Consider the following 5,761-nt stretch of genomic DNA (forward strand, 5'->3'; position numbering starts at 1 on the left):
CTGATTGTTAAAAACTCTTTTTCTTACAAGGGAACCTCCCCATGGCACCCCCCTCAGATTTAGTTATAAGTTGGCACAGTGGGTAGGCCTTGAAAAACTGAACACAGATCAATCGAGAAAACAGGAAGAGGTTGTGTGGAACTATGAAAAAAATAAGCAAGATATGCAAACATAGCAGTCCATGAGCAACAAATGCAATATCAAGGACAATCAGATCTCAGGAGCGCCGTGGTCCTGTGGTTAGCGTGAGTAGCTGTGGAGCGAGAGGTCCTTGGTTAAAATCTTCCCTCGCCTGAAAAGTTTACATTTTTTTTAAAGTTATGATCTATCCGTTCGTTCATTGACGTCTCTGTTCACTGTAATAAGTTTAGTGTCTGTGTTTTACGACCGCACCGCAAAACCGTGCGATTAGTAGACGAAAGGACGTGCCTCTCCAATGGGAACAGAAAACATTTGATCGCAAGGTCATAGGTTAACCGATTCCTCCACAGGAAAACACGTCTGATATTTTCTATACGACACTGGTGACGGCATGTGCGTCACATGACAGGATTATGTTGTCGACCAACCTAACTTTTACACTTGGCGAATGGGTAAAAAGATTCTTCTACCTTTCCCGTTACTACGGCGCAGTTACCTCGCATCGGACGGCGGACGGACAATTAAGTGTCTGAAAATAAAAAATTAAACTTTTCACACGAAGGAAAACTTGAACCAAGGACCTCTTGTACCGCAGCTGCTCACGCTAACCACGTGACCACGGCGCTCCTGCGATCGCAGTATCCTTGATGTTGCCTATGTTACGCATGGACTACTCACTTTGTATATTTTGCTTATTTTTCTCATAGTTCCACATAACTTCTCCCTGGTTCTCGATTGATCTGTGTTCAGTTTTTCAAGGCCTATCCACTGTGCCAACTTATAACTAAATCTGAGGGGGGTGCGATGGGGAGGTTCCCTTGTTAGGAACGGGAGACCTGTTAAGTTGATATTTATGTCACATGCTGATGTCTATGGTCCCTTGGGGGTTTGTACGTTGAAACTTCTAAGTGACTGCAGTCGAAAAATACGATCATTTATGTCATGTATTTTAGTGTTCACAAATACTCGTCAGAACCAATATGATACTTTCTGTTTGCCTAGAATCATGAAATTTGGAAAGAAGTAATGTTTCACAGAACAGCCAAAGGAAAAAAATCTGAAACTGTCAATTTGTAATTATATCACACGAAAGAAAATGTTTTGTCATTTCTTATCTGCCTGTCTGTCTGTTCCTCCGTCTGTTAAGACCCCTTTTTTCTCACGGACCTGTAGACCTTTTTTTTCCTTTATTGATTTCGAGTCCCCCCACCTGCGGAGGGGCGGGCTGACAGGAGCTTAATACGCTGCTCTACAGCCGAGAGAAAAGTTAAACAAACAATGGTGAGAGAACAAACAATATATTGAAAGGCGACGAAACGGTGACTTCGTTAAAAACAGTAAAATGGCGGAACGTAAAATTAAAAAACACGGCGTTGACGATGCGGATGAACACACAAGATGGAGACATGCACAATTAAAAAGCACGGCGACAGTCTGGTTTCTTTTCGCATGAGATAAAAACACAACTAGTGACAGTATGGTGGCTGTTCGCAACACTGAGGGGACGCGAAACACTGAACACTCTCTCAAACCAGCGCTGTGGAGGCGACACGGTGGCTGATGAGTGGGGTGGAGACTGTGTGGAGGACCCGCACCGATTAAGGGGAAAAAGGGGGGAGGAGACGAAAGTAAAAAAAAGGGGGGGCCGATGGAGGGAGGGGACGGAGAAAGAAGGGGGAGAAGACGTGTAGACCTATCAAGTTGAAATTTATGCCACACTCTAGGATGTATGGTCTCTTGGCGGTAAAATAAATGTTTGCCTCTAAATCAATGTAATTAAAAGGTACGGAAATTTATGTCAAATATTTTGAAACTCCCAAACTCACTCATTAATGTTACGGCTTATTGTCAAGCACCGGCAAGCTAGTCGGGAACGACAGGGAAGAGAAAAGGCTGTAAAAAGAACGGTTCTAGGCGCTACAATCTGGAACCGCACCACCGCTACGGTCGCAGTTTCTAATCCTACCTCGGGCATGAGTGTGTGTGATGTCCTTAGGTTAGTTAGGTTTAAGTAGTTCTAAGTTCTAGGGGACTGATGACCTCAGAATTTAAGTCCCATAGTGCTGAGAGGCACTTGAACCATTTGCAAAAAGAAGTCAACCAACAACACGCTGACCAACCTCCCTTCCGGGACGACAGTGCTACAGCAGCGGCCCCTACGTGAAGAGGACATAAGCACTTCACCAGGACTGGTGACGATCCACTTGGATAGAATCTTCAATGATGGTCACTTCGATACCGGCGCCAACCTTAGCCACTTTGTTTGGCACCTGTAGCACAAACTTGTGACGGACTGTTCTGAAGAAGACTGAATTATTTTGTATGTCGCCCCTTGCTTCCGTCACATCCATCAAAGTTAAGTATTGTAATTTTCTTATTGTAATAAAACTCATTAATACGAGTTGTTTGATTGTCTGTCAAACCGAGTAGGCAGGATTCATAGACACAACAATAAAAACCTATAAGGTACTTACAGTTGATCTACAATGATGGAATTTGACAAGGAGTAAGGTTTCAGAGTACAAGTAAAGGGAAAAATAAGAAAACTGTATATTTATAGTTATATCATACGAGACAAATATTTGTCATTAGTTATCCGACGTCAAGCTTAAAATTAAAACAGTCAGTAATTCTGACATGGTCGGAATGGTAAAAGTCAAACATCAGGCGAGGAAAGACTTTATTGCTCATATGGCACATTTCGTAATTTATCTATAATCAGATATCCAGGGGCTATTACTGCATGTAAATATGGCTTTCAAGTTGTATGTGAAACACCTTCTTTACGTGCAGTAATCACTTGTGGATATCTGATGATGGATAAATTCCGAAATGCGTTATATGAGCAATAAAGTAATTCTTGCCTGGAGTTTGACTTTTACCATTGCGACCTAGTCAGCCTGAATGGAAAACTATTGATTAGTCAGCCAGTCAGGCAGCAGCAACCAGCCGAGACACGAGGAGGAACAGGGGAGTAACCGATTTTGTGATATCTTACGAGTTCCTAACCAGGTGCGAATTATATAGTTGCATCTGTGTGCTTTGGTAGTTAAGTTTCTTGAATTTCTGCTTGTTAATTTAATATTTAATAGACACAGTTCTTGTGTTTACGTTTGTGTCGAAAAGTAAACCGATTTTGTGACAAATTACAAGTTCCCAATCAGAAGCGAGTTATTTAATCTCACCAAAGTGTTTTGGAATTTCAGTTTCTGAATCTCTGCCTGTTAATATTTTATTAGACACTGTTCTTGTGTATCTGTCAAAATCGACAGTAGAGTTCCATAGTGCATGTCAATAGTGCTTTGTCTGTGTAATGTAGTTTCCTATGGTCTTTGGTACAGACAGGGACCGCGACTGCTGCATTCTGATGTGAGCCGAGTTGGTGAGACTCCGCTCCCAGCTCCAGGATGTGATGGCTTCGGTTACACGAGTAGACTACAGTGGCTGGGTATCACTGTTGTGGGCCGGCTATGAGGATGCGATGGACGTCCAGCACGACTAATAAGAGTACGCCGATCGGTCCACGCCGAGGGCCAGCCCAGTTAGTGCTCACCCTGAGGTTGACCTTTCACCGATAGTCGAGCAAGAAGTCGTCTCGGCTACCAAAGAGGGCAAGAAATCCAATTGTACTCTTGTGTGCATACCGGTTGGAGTCATTCCAGACGTGGAACGAGTTCTTCCGAATGTCATGAAGAGCGCAGGGTGCAGGTCATGGCTCTTGTTGGTATCAATGATGTGTGTCGCTATTCATTGCAAGGGATTCTCTCTGGTCTCCAGTGGCTATCAGAATTGGTAAAGGCTGCCAATCACGCTTAGAGATGAAAGCAAGCTCACTATTTGCAGCATATCGAAAGGACCGATCGCGAACATCTGGTACAGAGCCGATGGAGGGTCTGAATAAGAGGCTCACACGATTCTGCGAGCGTGTTGACTGCCGATTCCTCGACTGAAGCCATAGGGTAGTTGGCTCTCGGGTTCCACTAAAAGGTCAGAAGTCCATTACTCGCAGGAGGCGGCTACACGGGTAGCAGGGGCTGTTTGGAGTGGAATGGGCTGTTCTTTAGGTTAGAGGTTCTTGTGGAAGCGGAAAAAGGGCTTCAGCCTCAAAGAGTGCAGGAACGACGTAGAACTAGAAACCTTGGGTATAACAGTTGTAAATTGTCGTAGCTGTTATAATTAAATGTGTCCTTTGAGACACCCGTTTCGTTATTATCTTACGATAATGATCAAATATGATCGAAGCAGACTAAATCAATTAAAATTTGTGCCGCGGCCGGGACTCGAACCCGGGTCTTCTTGCTTACTAGGCAGATATGCTACCATTACACCACCGAGGCACTATGGCAGACACAGCTGCACGTCTTATAATTAAATATGTCCTTTGAGACTCCCGTCTCGTTATTATCTCACGATAATGATCAAATATGATCGAAGCAGACTAAATCAATTAAAATTTGTGCTGCGGCCGGGACTCGAACCCGGGTCTTCTTGCTTACTAGGCAGATATGCTACCATTACACCACCGACGGGAGTCTCAAAGAACACATTTAATTATAAGATCTGAGAAGATCACCATATGGTACAGCAGACGTCCCGATACGTTCAATGCTGGGTAGCTCGCCAATACCGGCGAGCCCTGGCAATAGTGACGGTAATAAGGGAAAATGAATTAAAGTTTGTGTTGGGGAGGGAACTCGACCTAGGTAGTTCGTGCAGCTATGTCTGCCATAGTGCCTCGGTGGTGTAATGGTAGCATATCTGCCTAGTAAGCAAGAAAACCCGGGTTTGAGTCCCGGCCGCACAAATTTTAATTGATTTAGTCTGCTTCGATCATATTTGATCATTATCGTGAGATAATAACGAGACGGGAGTCTCAAAGGTCACATTTAATTATAAGATCTGAGAAGATCACCATATGGTACAGCAGACGTCCCGATACGTTCAATGCTGGGTAGCTCGCCAATACCGGCGAGCCCTGGCAATAGTGACGGTATTAAGGGAAAATGAATTAAAGTTTGTGTTGGGGAGGGAACTCGACCTAGGTAGTTCGTGCAATTATGTCTGCCATAGTGCCTCGGTGGTATAATGGTAGCATATCTGCCTAGTAAGCAAGAAGACCCGGGTTCGAGTCCCGGCCGCGGCACAAATTTTAATTGATTTAATCTACTTCGATCATATTTGTCGTAGCTGTGTTGGGGAAGTACCAGAGTTACAGCAGCTAATAGAAAGCAGTGATGCACAAATCGTTACAGTCACTGGAAGCTGGCTAGAGCCGGAGACAAGTTAATCTGAAATTTTTGTGAAAATCCTAACGGTGCTCAGAAAGGATAAGCTAAACACAGTTGGTGGTGGCGTGTTTGTTGCTGTTAGGAGTAGTTTATCTTGCAGCGAAATTGAAGTAGATAGAAGTAGAAGGTTCAAAGAAAATCTGAGTCTAATTTCATACAAGTACCCGACTCATACGATTGCAGTTGGTGGTGAGTTCAATTTATCCTCGATATGTTGGCGACAATACATTTATAAATCTTAAGGTAGGCATAAAACTCTATCCCAAATTGTGCTATATGTATTCTCTGAAAATTATTTCAAGCAGTTAGTTCATAAGGCCCCTCGAATAAAA

At 43.6% G+C, this 5,761-nt stretch overlaps 2 non-coding genes across 2 annotated transcripts; one reads left to right on the forward strand and one right to left on the reverse strand.

Moving 5' to 3' along the window:
* Positions 1-4,406: 4,406 nt before the first annotated feature.
* On the reverse strand, positions 4,407-4,478 carry Trnat-agu (transfer RNA threonine (anticodon AGU)). The gene has a single exon. It is a non-coding gene; the product is annotated as a tRNA-Thr (tRNA).
* Positions 4,479-5,212: 734 nt separating this feature from the next.
* Positions 5,213-5,284, forward strand: Trnat-agu (transfer RNA threonine (anticodon AGU)). Its single transcript has one exon. It is a non-coding gene; the product is annotated as a tRNA-Thr (tRNA).
* Positions 5,285-5,761: the final 477 nt, after the last annotated feature.

This window comes from Schistocerca gregaria, chromosome 7 (genome assembly GCF_023897955.1).
Source record: "Schistocerca gregaria isolate iqSchGreg1 chromosome 7, iqSchGreg1.2, whole genome shotgun sequence".
NCBI classification, from domain to species: Eukaryota; Metazoa; Arthropoda; class Insecta; order Orthoptera; family Acrididae; genus Schistocerca; species Schistocerca gregaria.